Below are 14,329 nucleotides of genomic sequence, written 5' to 3' on the forward strand. Positions count from 1 at the left end.
GGCTACCAGCAAGCCAGGATCTTTTCTTTTCAACTGGCAGGGTAAGAAGGAAGACTGCCGTCCACATGTCCCTCCTTGCCCCATCAGCCCTGATGCTGAGGACTCCAACGGATGATCAAGCAGGGAGGTAGTACCGCTCAAGTAAAGTTTTGGGTGTCATATTAGATTCAACACTTTCATTCAATGACCATCTTAATTCTCTGGTGAAAAAAATGCTTCTTTAGTCTCCATATGCTGAGGAAAGTGAGATTCTGCTTCCACCAACAACATTTTGCTGTCCTCGTATAATCATTCTTTCGAGATTGGATTATTGTAATTCGGTCTATCTAAGTCTAAGCAAGAAAAGTCTTCAAAGACTTCAACAGATCTAGAATACTTCAGCTAGGTTGGTCTTTGCAAAAGGCAAATATGATCACGTTTCCCTGCTTTTGTTAAAACTTCACTGGCTCCCAGTAATCTTTAGGGTTTACTTTAAATGTGCCTGCCTAACATTTAAGATCTTGCATGGCACTCTTCCCTCTTTAATTCCTCTATCCTGGAACTCTGTGAGACCTGATATTACCAGATCTATCCAAAAGCTAAAATTTTTCTTTCCCCTCATTAAAAGACATTATCTATATTGGAAAATTAGGGAAATCTCTCTATTTTAAAATTACTGAGCTTTGGAATAACTTTCCTGTCCAGCTGCGTAATTTGAGCTCTTTCCAATTATTTCAAAAACATCTGAAAACGTGGCTATTTTCAAAAATGTAAATTCCGCTGCTCTCTATATAAACACTAATTGTTATTATATTGTAAACCGTGTCGAGCTCTATCCTTATAGAGAAGATGCGATATACAAGCTTAAGGTTTAGTTTAGTTTAAAGAATGAGGATCTTCTCTTCTTGATTGGCAGGGTAAGGAGGAAGACTGCCGTTCATGTGTATCATTACTCTACTGGCCCCAACGCCAAGGACACCAATGGGCGAGTGTGCGTGGAAGAAGCACCACTCAACCCCCTCCAGACTGATTTCAGCCCTTAAAGGGTTTGCAGCCAGGATTTTCTTTTCTTGATTGGCAGGGTAAGGAGGAATATTTACATGTCCCTCCTTACCCCACTGGCCCTGTCATGGAGGACACCAACGGACGATCACGCAGGGAGGAAATCCCATCCAACCCCTTCCAGGCCGATCTTACGACCTTAAAGGGCTCACAGCTAGGTGGGTCTCTCCCACCATTGGGCCCCACAGAAGAGGGGACCTCATATGGACCACTGAGGGCCAAGAAGGATCATATGCCAATTCACAAGACAAGCCACACAGCAGCCATTATAAACTGAAGTATAACCGTGATCCACTTATGACTGCAGCAATCTACAAGCTAGACTCTTCGCTGACCACCACCTTTGTTACCACCCCTCTTCTCATCATACCTCAGCTACAATCAAAAAAACTCAGTGCAGACTGACTATCAACTGTAAACAAAATGCATTGCCTTTACTTGATACCACTATTCCTGTTAAGCATTCTGTGCCTAGAGAAGTCCTCAAATTCTACAAATAACATTGGTCTAATTATACATTGGTCTAATTACTGGAGAACATTATAACAATAACAATACCCCTCCTATAAGCCTGTTTCTAACTGATTTAACTTCTTTAACTACCAACAAAGTACCCACTCAAAAAAAAGTCCACAAAAACACAAGAAAGCTAGATCCCACAATACTAGAAACCATGCCAACCCGTGTCCCATCTCCATAACTCTTCAAACCAAACACTCTAGAACCATCACTTCTGTCCCATGAGTCTGTTAATGCCAGGTCAATCTCTAATGAATTACAAATCATGAATTAGTTGACCACAGATAACAATATATGTATCACCTTCTTCACAGAAACCCAGTTAAAAGATATGGACAATATGGATTCAAAGCTCAACACAGTACTGAACTATTACTTCTTACTTAAACAACCAAAGTCAAGCAAGCACTCAGCAATGGACAACAAGCTGTCTTACTGCAATACAGTATCTTAACAGCTTTTGACTCAATAGATCATGACCTATTACTCACAAGACTCAGTGAAACTGGCCTAGGAGGACGGGTACTTAATTGGTTCCACTCATTCATGACTAACAGGGAATATATGGTAAGTAAGGATAAAATAAGCAGTGGATTTCCTCAAGAAAATCTTATGGCTTATGGACTTCTCTTTTAGAAGTTATCCAAACCTTTTTTAAACCCTGCTAAGCTAATTGCTTTCACCACATTCTCAGGCACAAATTCCAGAGATCAATTACATGTTGAGTGAATATTTTTTCTTGTTTGTTTTAAATCTACTATTTAGTAGCTTCATTACATGCTCCCTAGTCTTAGTGCTTTTCTGTAATTTCTAATTTACAATCTTTGCTTTTCTGCTAATTGTTTAATTCAAGACACTCCTGTCTACATAGATTGATTTATCGGCAAGATTCCGACCAACCTAGGCTCCACACAATCCTGTGACAACTCATTCCCTGTCAAAGTCCCTCCTCCTACCACAATGAAGCAGTAGTTAAAAGATACATATTAGCTCCATTCTTTCATTCTGTTTCAGTGGGGAAATGTTTTGCCCTTCTTTAACCATACTATCCTGTGGCACTTGCTTGGCTCTGCCTTTGCATGTGGACTCTCCCTGGTGAGTTTACTTTACCAATTTACACTCCTTTTCATCTTCTGAGACCTGCCACCACTATTTCACATACCTCACTGATTTGTCTTGCGCCATCATATTGAAGACAATTTTCAATGTCCAATTAGGAAGCACCTACTACTCATTCCTTCCTCTCCCAAATGACCCCCATATACCAATCCTTTTGCTTCTACTGACCTTCCCCCATCTCCTCTCCATCTTAAACCACTTAAACCTAAACATAAAAATGAACTTACCATATATACTAGAATATAAGTCGATCCACATATAAGTCGAGTCCCCATTTTCCCCCCAAAAAGGAGGAAAAATGGTTGATTTGAATATAAGTTGGTTCTGCACCCAGCCCCCTTCTCTCCCCTGTCAGGTTCTGTGCCCAGTCCCCCTCCCTCCCTGGCTCTGCACTGTAGAAAGATTTATGGTCCACTAATCAGTTACATAAACAAATGCGTGCCTGTTAGTTTCTAGGGAAGACCATAATATCTCATCCAGGTTCAGCTTGCTTAGCCTACTTACATGAACAGACCCAGGCTAATGAGAAATACTTTTATTATGAAAATAGAAAAATATAATTCACAAGCCAGCAGCAATAACTAATTATTGTTCACAAAATATCAGATTACATATATGAAACTCAGTACACAATTATCACAACACACTTGCTAGATAAATAAGTAAAACTAATTCTTGCACACACTAAACAATTCTTTATAATAACAATTCCTGATTAGCAGCAACTAAATATATCGCTTATCACCAAGAGTAGCTTTACTTCTCCTTATCCCAAACCACAATAGGATACTTTATCTAACCCCAGCTGAAAAGATAATAAGTTCCTTATCTCACCATTCAATTAGGCCTTAGCACAGAATTAGGTGAAAGGGAAGAGGTCTCTCCTCAGCTTAGCAGATATAGAAATCCTTCTATTACAGGAACAAGAGTTTGTCAGCCACTGGTACAGCTGTAATTTAGGTTGGCAGCAAAGGTTTCCTTGATGTGATGGAATCCAGATCTGTTTAAAGTCCAATTTGCTTTCTCTCAGGCAGAGAGACACACGAGGTAACTGTTCAGGTCTTAATTATTATAAAAGATATGAGTGGAGAACACCTGTGATGAGATGCGAGTTCACCCACATCCTAACACAGACTAAATTATAATTAGCACCTTTTCACTTGGATTTCCTCAGATGACCTCTTCGGACCAATCCAGAAACAGAACTTAGATGAATAGCCTTTCTGTATAAAGTCTCGTACTATCTGAAACAGAGGCACCTTCGATAGATAAGCATAGCATACGAGCATAACTCCCCCAAGATTCACATGGGCATAGCTGGATGTCCTTGACTAGAATACAGTTCTAGTACATACCCAGAAGGCATCAGGCAGAAACAGCAAAGATATTTTCTTCTTTCTCTTCTTGCAAGGTTCATGCTGGAAAGATTTCTTGCAGATAATGGTTCAGGCTTGATGATGTCAGAGAGGCCTAACCTTCAGGTGCAAATAAGGAAACACCCCTAGAGCACCCTGTCTCCCCTCCCTGCCCTGTCCATCGTACTCCTCTGCTGATCCCTGGTGGTCCAGAGGTGCAGCGGGTAGGAGCGAGCTTTCCAAGCTGCTGCCCGCTGATAACCCAATCGGTCGGTGGCTGCCGCGAGTTGTGGTTTCTTCAGCTGCTCTGTGGCACTGAGCAGGAGCGTGTTTTGGCTCTGTGCTGCTCAGTGACTGAAGAAACCACAACTCGCAGCAGCCACCGACCGACCGGGTCAGCAGCAGGGTAGGAGCGCGGAAAGCTCGCTCCTGCCTGCTGAACCTTTGGACCACCAGGGATCAGCAGAGGAGGTACGACGGACAGGACAGGGAGAGTGCAGTGCCTGGCACAGCCTGCAATAAGTTTGGGAGGGGGAGTACTGGCCCGAATATAAACGGGACCCCCATTTTTGGGCCCAAAAATCCCAATTTATATTCGAGTATGTACGGCATACTGTATACCACTGTACCTTTCAGTTCAGTAAGAAAATTATACAAGCATAGTAGAAAGATTATAAGCTCATTTATAAAGTTTATCAAATAAGTCTTCAATGCTTTTCTAAAAACCTGATAAGAACTAGAATCCTGTTCTAGTTTACCAAAATTCCTTTCCCATAACATAACATGATAGGCTAAAATTCTTTGAAAAAAACCAACTGGGCAGAAGTTAAGTGCTCTTTTATATTTTATCACACTATGGGCTCCTTTTACTAAGGTGCGCTAGTGTTTTTAGTGCACGCAGGATATTACCACGCACTACGCGGCTAGAACTAATGCCAGCTTAATGCTGGCATTAGCGTCTAGCGCACGCTATTCCACACGTTAATGCCCTAACACACCTTAGTAAAAGGTGCCCTATATTTTATCACACACAGTTCTTTATATCTCAGCCTGCCATCAAAAATTATTACTAATCAAGTATATGCCTTAAAGACCAATGATGAATGTACCACCCCAGTAAAGGCACAAAACCAAAGTTTAAAGCAGTGCCTTTGGTGTATGTGGTCTTGTGGAAGAAGTCAATTCATATTCTGTATAAGTTTGATTTCTGCACGTTTAGAGTTCTTCTATGACAAGATTCATAAGATCCACATTGAATTCTCAACCAAGTCACCTACCCCCACCACCCCTTCCAGCTGTCCACTCTGCTAACCTTCCTTCAACAACCCCTCCACCTTTTCTAAAGTCACAGAAGAGGAAGTTGCTTACCTTCTCTCCTCCAAACCCACCTTTTTCTCTGATCTGATTCCGTCACATACTCAACCTATCACTCTCTACTGCAACAGTTCCTGATGTCTTCAAACAAGCCGAAGCTACACCTCTCCTCAAAAAACCCTCATTAGACCCCACATCCCCTTCCAATTATCTCCTCATTTTCATCCTCCCCTTCCTATTCAAGCTACTCGAACGTTCTGTTCACTGCCATTGCCTAGATTTCTGTTCTTTTCAAGATATTCTTTTTTTTTTTTGTAGAGGCCTTTTCTTGAAAGCCATTAGTTTTTAATAATATTTTTGAAGAGTTTTTAATATTTATTAACATTTGTTGTATTATTTTATTCAAAATTTCTTTATTCATTTTAAAAGCCATAAGTAAGTACAAAATAAAATACAATCATATAATTCTATAAAAGCACTTAAATAAAATTACAATTATAATCTATGACAAAAAGATTATCACCCCCCATAATTATATCTATATCTAAGAACTACACTCAAATTGAGAATTTAAAAATATATTTCAACCAGCCCTTCCACCCACCAACCTATCCTATGACCAAAGGGCATAATCGGCAATCACTCTCTGCAAAATTTTGTCAATGGCTCCCAAATCTTCAGAAATTTCTTATAATATCCCTGATGTATGGCCATATTACATTCCATCTTAAAAACATGACAGATCGACTCCCACCAAAAGGAATAGTTCAGTCTATCCCAGTTTTTCCAATTCCTTAGAATAAGCTGTAAGGCAACCCCTGTCATAATAAATAGACGTTTATTATTATGGGATGATATTTGGCTTTTAGCTCTCATCATAGTGCCAAATAGCACAGTGTCATATGTTAGTGCCACTGGATTTTCCATTACTTTGTTTACCTGATCCCAAACAGCGTTGAAGTCCCTTAGAATTGGATCCGCTCCAGGTGGTGATGGTTTCACTGTAGAGTTTTACAAAGCATGTCAAAGTACCCTATTACCTCATCTATTAAATTTATATCAGGTTCAACTGACTAAAGGTTGTGATACAGGTACTATGGCATCACTAAGAAAGAAATAAAACGTCTTCAAATTATTCAAAATACTGCCATTAAAATTATTTCAAAAGCTCAAAAATTCGATCATGTCACACCACTTTTGATCAACGCCCATTGGCTTCCCATAGATCACCGAATTTCCTATAAAATAATGTTACTGACACATAAGACCATAACTTCCGGCCAACCTGATTTCATCAACAGATTACTAATCCCCCACACCCCCCATCGTACATTATGTTCATCTAATCAAAACCTGCTATCCATTCCCTCTTTATGACACATTAATACTATGCGCACTAATATATTTTCTGTTACGGCCCCTACCATCTGGAACTCAAAACCAAATTATATATGAGAAATTTCATCACTTGATAAATTTAAAAGTAACTTGAAGGCCTTTCTTTTTAAAGACACATTTGGAGTATAACAGTCCTTCTAAGGACTGCAATGGAAATTTGTTCCTTGCCATTTTTTAATCATTTTAACCTATTTTACAAAGTACCAGACTATTTATTTTTTGTTCCCCTCCCTTTTGTTTTGATCCTTCTCCCTCTCTTTTTCATTATACAAATGTATTTCTGTCCTTTTCCATTTTGTATCGGTATGTTAATGTTTGTCTGTGCGTTTGATAATCTGTAATAATAATTGTAATTTGTTTTTAACTTATGCCCTCTTTATTCTTTGTTTTTATATTATGTAAAACCACTTTGAATTTTGATAAGGCGGTATATCAAATTTTTAAATAAACCTGAATCTCTAACTATTGTTTTGCTGAAGCCAAATAAAGATCCTATGTTGGTTCCAAATTACAGGCCTATTTCTTTGATAAATGTAGATGGTAAACTTTTTGCTAAGTTATTGGCTTTGCACTTGGCCAAGGCTCTCCCTTATATTATTGGTATGCACCAAACGGAGTTCGTTGCTCAAAGACATTCTTCAAACAACACCAGGCTGGCTTTTCACATGTTAAATTTAGCAAAAGTCATGGATGATATAGCCTTCTCTGTATCCTTGGATGCGGAAACGACCTTTGATCGCGTGGAATGGTTTGGTATTGGTTCTGGATTTATTCAAATGACTCAAACCTTGTATAGTTCCCCTTATGCAAGATTATACATAAATAATACTTTTTCGGAGCGTTTCTGTCTGGAGAGGGGAGTTAGACAAGGATGTCCGTTATCTCTCCTTTGCTGTTTGATATTGTTTTGGAACCCTTGTTATTAGCTATACAACAGGCAAAGGAGATCCAGGGTATTCCTTACGCAGGTCGGGAATACAAGGTCTCTGCTTATGCATATGACATATTGCTTCATTTGAAGAATCCTGAAACAACCATTCCACATTTACTAGATTTGATTGAAAGATTTGGAAAATTTTCTCAAGATATGTTTGACCTACTTCAATCTTGCCATTTTACGTAAATTGCCCTTGTTAAAGTTTCTAATAACCTGTTCCTAGCCAAATTTAATGTTTTCTACTCTATCCTCCTCCTTCTTGATCTCTCTGCTGCTTTTGATACTGTTGATCACCACCTACTTCTCAATATGCTGTCCTCGCTTGAATTCCATGGTTTTGTTCTCTCCTGGTTTTCTTCCTACCTCTTCCATTGTATTTTCAGTGTATGTTATGGTGGATCCTCCTCCACTGCCATCCCACTGTGTATCGATGTACCTCAAGGCTCTGTCTTGGGCCTCTCCTCTTCTCCATATATATTCATTCTCTCGGTACACTGATCTCCTTCCATGGTTTTCAATATCACCTCTATGCGGATGACTCCCAGATCTATCGCCATCTAAAACTAAACATGGCTAAAACTGAACTCCTTATCTTTCTGCCTAAACCCACATCCCCCCTCCACACACACACATTGTTCTCTATTTCTGTGGGTAACACTTCCCTCCTCTCTTGTCTGCTTGCAACCTCAGGGTAATTTTTTGATTCCTTTCTCTCTTCGGGGGGTTGCCCACTCCCTCCTGCAACCCTCCCCTCCCCCGAAGCATCTTCCCGAAGCATCCCCTGGCAGGAGGAGTACCCAGTTCCTCCTTCCAGAACACCCGAGCAACCCCCAGCAGAAAGAGTGCCCAGTTCCTCCTGCTGAAACACCTTCCCCCCTCCCACCCAACAGCGATAGACAGGAGGGATGCACACTCCTTCCTGCCAGAACATCCCCCTGAAACATCCCCCCCTACCTGGCAATCCCCCTAAAGGGAGACCACCGCTGCACAACTCCCCCCTGTACCTTGTAAACAGAAGGTCCGGTGGAGGGAGGCATACACCCTCCAGCCGGCAACCCTGCCACTAGAAAATGGCGGGCCTTTGCTTTTCCGGTGCATTCTGGGATGCACTGAAGAGGAGCCTAAGGGCCTGATTGGCTCAGATGCCTAAGGCCCCTCACATAGGAGGGGCCTTAGGCACCTGCACCAAGCAGAGTCTTAGGCCTTTTTCCCAATGCATTCTGGGATGCATTGGGAGGGGCTTATGACTCCATTCGGCCAAATACCTAAAACCCCTCCCTTGGGAGGCAACCACATGGAGGGGCTTTAGGTACGTGCCAATCAGGTATCTAGTAAAAGCCGCTTAGGCAGCTACTGAGACCAGGTGTTCTATACAGAGTCAGGCCAAAAATACCTTTTCCCATGACTTCAAAATTCCAATGTCCAGAGTGGACTGCAACCAACAAAAAATACAGTTCATTTATAATTTCAAGTAAAATAAATGCATTAAAACAGAGGTTCTTAAATCTGTCCTGGGGACCCCCCCCCCCCCAGCCAGTCGGGTTTTTAAGATATCCCTAATGAATATGCATGAGACATTTTTGCATATAATAAAGGTGATAGGGATATCTTGAAAACCCGACTGGCTGGGGGTCCCCAGAAAAGGTTTAAGAACCACTGCTTAAAACAATACAATCAAAACACAATAGAATGACAAAGCATTAAGCAGATAACATTAAAATAAACAATAATCAAATTATAATTTTAAAAATCTAAATAAAATTCAAAAGTGATAAGAACAACTTATTCTTAAGTGGAAGATTATTCTACTTTAAGGCAACCTGTTAAGAAAATAACTTTCAAACATTTTCATAGAGTGCTTTTGTTTGAAAGAAAAAAAATCCTAAACAGAGTTGAATTATAGAACATAAAAATTTGGAACTTGTGTTAAAAATGAATAATGACGACATATAACTTGGTACTAAACCATTCATAATTTTGCAAACAAAACATAATAACTTAAAAATATTTCTAGCTTGGACAGGTTACCAATGTAATTTGAGGCACTATCACATTTACGTAGTTTAAAAATCAATCTTGCTGCAGTGTTCTATAAATTTGTAGTCTAGAAATCAATTAAGCTGACCATCCAGAATACAAAACAGAGCAGAATCTGCTTGTACCATTAACTGAAAATGTTCCTCAGGTAAATAATGTCTCAACTGTTGAAGCTGTCACAATTTATAAAATATGTTAGGGCCTTTTTACTAATGCATACTTACCAAAGGTTAAAATCCACTACCATGGAGCTAGGGCTACCAGTCGTCCGGGAAAACACGGACATGTCTTTTTTTTAGAGGACTGTCTGGGTGCCCAGATGGACTTTCCAAAACCTGGTAGTTTGTCTGGGTTTTGGAAAGCCCCAGCCTCTGGCCACGTCTGGAGTTGCCTCCGAGCATGCGCAGATAATGTTGCACACATTCATTGTGACAAACCCATTGCCAGCCTCGGCTTTGTCCCTGGGATTAATAAGAATAGAACACGGTCCCTAGTCAAAAGAGCTGACCAGGTTAGGAATAATGATATAGAAATGGCTGACTACCCCTCAGACAGTGAGGCAGAACAAGTATGAGCATGATGTTACTCTACAGAAAGAGGTACAAAAAAGACCTGTTCCAATATCTCAAAAAGTTTTTTTCACACTCCTCACCTTGGGCACACCAAATTGTGTATAATCAAATAAATAAATTATTATTTTATTCAGGTAGCTAGTCAGTCTGTGGAAATCTCCATTAGTGTCTAGGAGATTCACCGGAGGTTATCCACAATATGTGTGCACACTACAGCGCACTGCCGAGTCTCCCCACAAACTTCATTCAACGCTAACCCGAGTGCGATTTTTTTATTTATTTGTTTACACACAATTTGGTGTGCCCAAGGTGAAGAGTGTGAAAAAAAACTTTTTGAGATATTTGAGCAGGTCTTTTTGGTTTTTGACCCCCCTCCTTCATTTTATAAATCTACAGAAAGTGCCATATCAGTTTAAATATGCTAAAAAGAATGTTAGGGCTTGTGCTGAGATGTGGAAACCTGTCCCTCATAGGCTGATTACCAGCAGCCTATGAGAAACCAGGTTCCACTTCCTAGGGAATTGCAGCCCAACCCCCCTCCTAAGAGAGAGGGGTGTGACTATGATAGGTTTAAAAACAGAGCCCTGAATCACCGATGGGGAGGCAAGGCAGAGGCACCAGCAGGAGTGCAACCGGGAAGGGGAGGGGAGGAGTTCTTCCCTTCAACCTAACAGCAGTGAGGACCTGGAAATGGCTGAGGAACTGCCAAGCCTAGAACCAGCTGCTGAGAGCCTGATTACAGAAGAGCGTATGGAGGTTGGTCCCTAAGTTAAAGGGGAAAAAAAAGTATTTTTTTAACATAAAAACTGTGCTGTTGCTTGCTGGCTCTCTGAAAGCAGAGGTCAGGTGCCTTTAATTAAGCAGGGAGAAAAAAAGCCTCTCTGTTTCCTCTGGGGGGGGGGTCTCTTTTGTTTTGGTTTGCCAAGAACCTGAGAAACTGAGCCTGTGATGCCTCTTAAGTATAGATATTTGCCTGAAGTACCTTGTTGTGCAACGTTTGTTCAAAAAGATAAACGGTTAATGATTAGCTCTTTAAGCAAACCGAGCTCTGGAACAAACACTGGGAAGCCTTGCTAGCAAAGTCAACAGTAGCAGAAACTCAAGGGTCTAGATTCACTAACCTTCCCGATCCTATCTGATCCATGGGCAATCCGTGGCAGGTCTACTGATCCACGTGTCCTTATGCAAATGGGGCGATCAGAGGCATGCGCCCCCCCCCCCCCCCCCCCCCCCACGGATCGCTGGAGAGCTATCTTGACGCATGCACAGACCATCTTCTTTGCCTGTAGATGGTCTGCGCATGCTCTCCGCGCAAGGAAGAGACGTAAACTTTTTTTAACAGAACTGGAGACTTTACTTTTTCGCAAGCCCATGGTTTTAACCCGTGGGTTTAAAGCGGGGCTGCACTGTGGCATATTCTGGAACTTAACAGAACACGCAGTAGTGCAGCCCCGTTTTAACCCCACAGGTTAAAACCATGGAGTTGGGGCGGCAAGAGCAGGAGAGTCGGGGCAGAGAGCAGGGATTTTGCACAAGCGACTGGTCCTCAGCAGTTGCTTGTTTTTGGATCGGCCAGCCCAGTCAGTATGCCTGCATTTGTTTAGTAAATCGATGCCCTTCCTACTTTGCATGCCGTTTCCCCTCATTTGCATGATCAGATCGGAGCATGATCGGCCACGAGGCTAGTGAATCGGGTCGGAGGAAAATCGGGTCGGTACAAGATCGGTGGGCTTAGTGAATCTAGCCCAAGGTTGAGTTCTGGCTTTCCCCAGTTCAGGCTACAAAGCAATGTTAAATTGGCTCTATGACCAGGAAAATTATCAACTGAATATAATATACCAAGCCAGTGATTGAAACCTTGAAGGTTTTGGCTTATTTTTCCTGTGTTGGTTTTTGTATTTGCCTTACATATTTTTTTCTTTGGGATTTATTTTCCTGTATGGCATTTATGGACTGAGGGCTAGATTCACCAAGCCCACCGATCAACTTCCGACCACATAGCGACCCCTTTATGACCTGATTTCCCTCCGACCTGATTCACTAAGCTCTGTCCCGATCATCCTCCGATCCGTGCATGCAAATGAGGGGGAACGGCATTCAAATGCAGGCAGGAAATGATTCACAAAAATAAAAAAGCAACACCGACTGGGCTGGCCTATCCAAAAATAAGCGACCGCTGAGGAGCAGTCGCTGAGGTCTTTTCCGACTGCCCTGCCTTTTATCGCCCTGCTCTCTGCCCTGCTTCTTTGTTCTCTCCTGCCTGCCCCGAATCTCCTGCTCGCCCGGAATCTCCTGCTCTCTTCTGCTGCCCCAACTCGCCCCAAATCTCTCCTGCCTGCTGCCTCAACTCGCACCGAATCTTCCTGCCTGCCGCCCCAACTCTATCCTGCCTGCCGCCCCGCGGGTTTGAAGTGGGTTAAAACCACGGACTTACAAAAAAGTTAACCAGTCTTTTAAAAAAAGTTTTAAAAAAGGTTGCTGCTCTTGCCGCAGACCATCTACAGATGGTCTGCATATGCATCGGGATCGCTAAAGAGTGATCCCAACAGTCAGATGGAGGCGTGATTCCAATCGCCCTCATTTGCATTAAGGTGATTCGTGAATCAGTCCCCCAGACACGGATCGGATCTGATCCGTGCCCTTTGTGAATTTAGCCCTGAGTGTGTTATTTGCCACTTACCTAACCCTGGTGAAGAGAACTGTCTTTGCCATTACAAAATCCAGGGAAATTATATTGGATACAATACATGAACTCTGAACGCTGCTGGAAAGCGTTTGAACTGTTTTGTTTGGCTTTTTCCTTGTTTATGAACTGCATGGCTGAGGTTGACTGTGCTCAGCAGAGATAGTCTGAAGCACCATATAAAGCCTACGTTTTGGATTCAACATTACCTTGTCTGGGTCTCCCATTCTTTGTGGTTTCCACTACTCAGTGTGGCCTGGGCAGACTAGGCAAGTGCATAGTCTTGTCTTACCTGAAGGGCCTTCCTCTTTCCCGGGGAAGCCACGCCAACAGGCCAGAAGAATCATTGTTAGGACCGCCTGAAGACCTAGGCAGGGGCCTAGCATGTGACATCGTACATGCTCGGAGGTCCAGACGACGGCCAGGAGGTCAGAAAAGAAAGATGAGGCTTCTTGTGGGGCTGGACCCTGGGCGTAATAGGGCGAGGATGGAAGTGGAACAGGGTGGAGCTGGAGGCAAAACAAGGTGACAACACCCTCCCTTTGGAATTCCATTCCCAATTATCTTTGTGAAGAATCATCTCTACTCCATTTCAAAACAAAGTTGAAAACGTTTCTATTTCAAGATGCTTCTATTCCAAACTTAGCCCTTATAAGGGGCCAAATCCTTTCCATTTGCACATAAAGAAACCTCCCCACCTATTGTTTGTTCCTTATCTGTTCTCTTTTCTTTGAATATTGTAGTTCTTACCAAATCCCTCCTGTTCCCTTTTGGCTTATGTTTGAATCTTTTTTGTTCCACTAACTTCCCCTGAAGCCATTTATTGACGAGTTTTAACCTTGTTATACTGTTGTTGCTATATGCTGGTTACTTTTTTTTTTTTTTTATTGTACACCGCTCAGAAGTCTGATTGAGCAGTATAAGAAATTTTAAATAAACTTGAAGGTGGGGCTGAGGCAGAATGAGGCAGGGCCATTGAGGAAGAAGACCCTCTGGAGACCCTCAGAAGAAACATTGTGCTATTGAATTAAACCTACTATGGGGTTTATGGACTATGCAAAAAAGGCTCATACTTCACTGTTAGCACAAATAACATGTTTTTGAGAGAATTTCATCTTTGCCCTAGAAGCTGGCAAATATCTGCTGTCTGTGACAAGTGTTGGATATTCTATTCTGGGACTTTCCAAGAAATGCTTGAGCCACAAACCACATAACTGCAGGTCAGGACGACATGGTCAACATGAACTACAGGTGGAAAACTTCTGACAATCTACAATCAAGCTTAGGAGGGAGGGGGCCCACTCTCAGGGATTATTGACCTTTAGTATTATGAATGCATTGTCAGGGAAAATAC

At 41.9% G+C, this 14,329-nt stretch overlaps 1 long non-coding RNA gene across 2 annotated transcripts in view; it reads right to left on the reverse strand.

Annotated features, from left to right (window-relative positions):
* The window catches only part of LOC117355999, a 215,905-nt gene extending 204,394 nt beyond the window's left edge, over nt 1-11,511 (reverse strand). For both annotated transcript variants that reach the window (XR_004538503.1, XR_004538502.1), the window contains exon 1: nt 11,414-11,511. This is a non-coding gene — a long non-coding RNA (uncharacterized LOC117355999). The remainder of the gene's footprint in view (nt 1-11,413) is intronic.
* Between the last annotated feature and the right edge of the window lie 2,818 nt (nt 11,512-14,329).

Source organism: Geotrypetes seraphini, chromosome 2, assembly GCF_902459505.1.
Source record: "Geotrypetes seraphini chromosome 2, aGeoSer1.1, whole genome shotgun sequence".
Taxonomy (NCBI): Eukaryota; Metazoa; Chordata; class Amphibia; order Gymnophiona; family Dermophiidae; genus Geotrypetes; species Geotrypetes seraphini.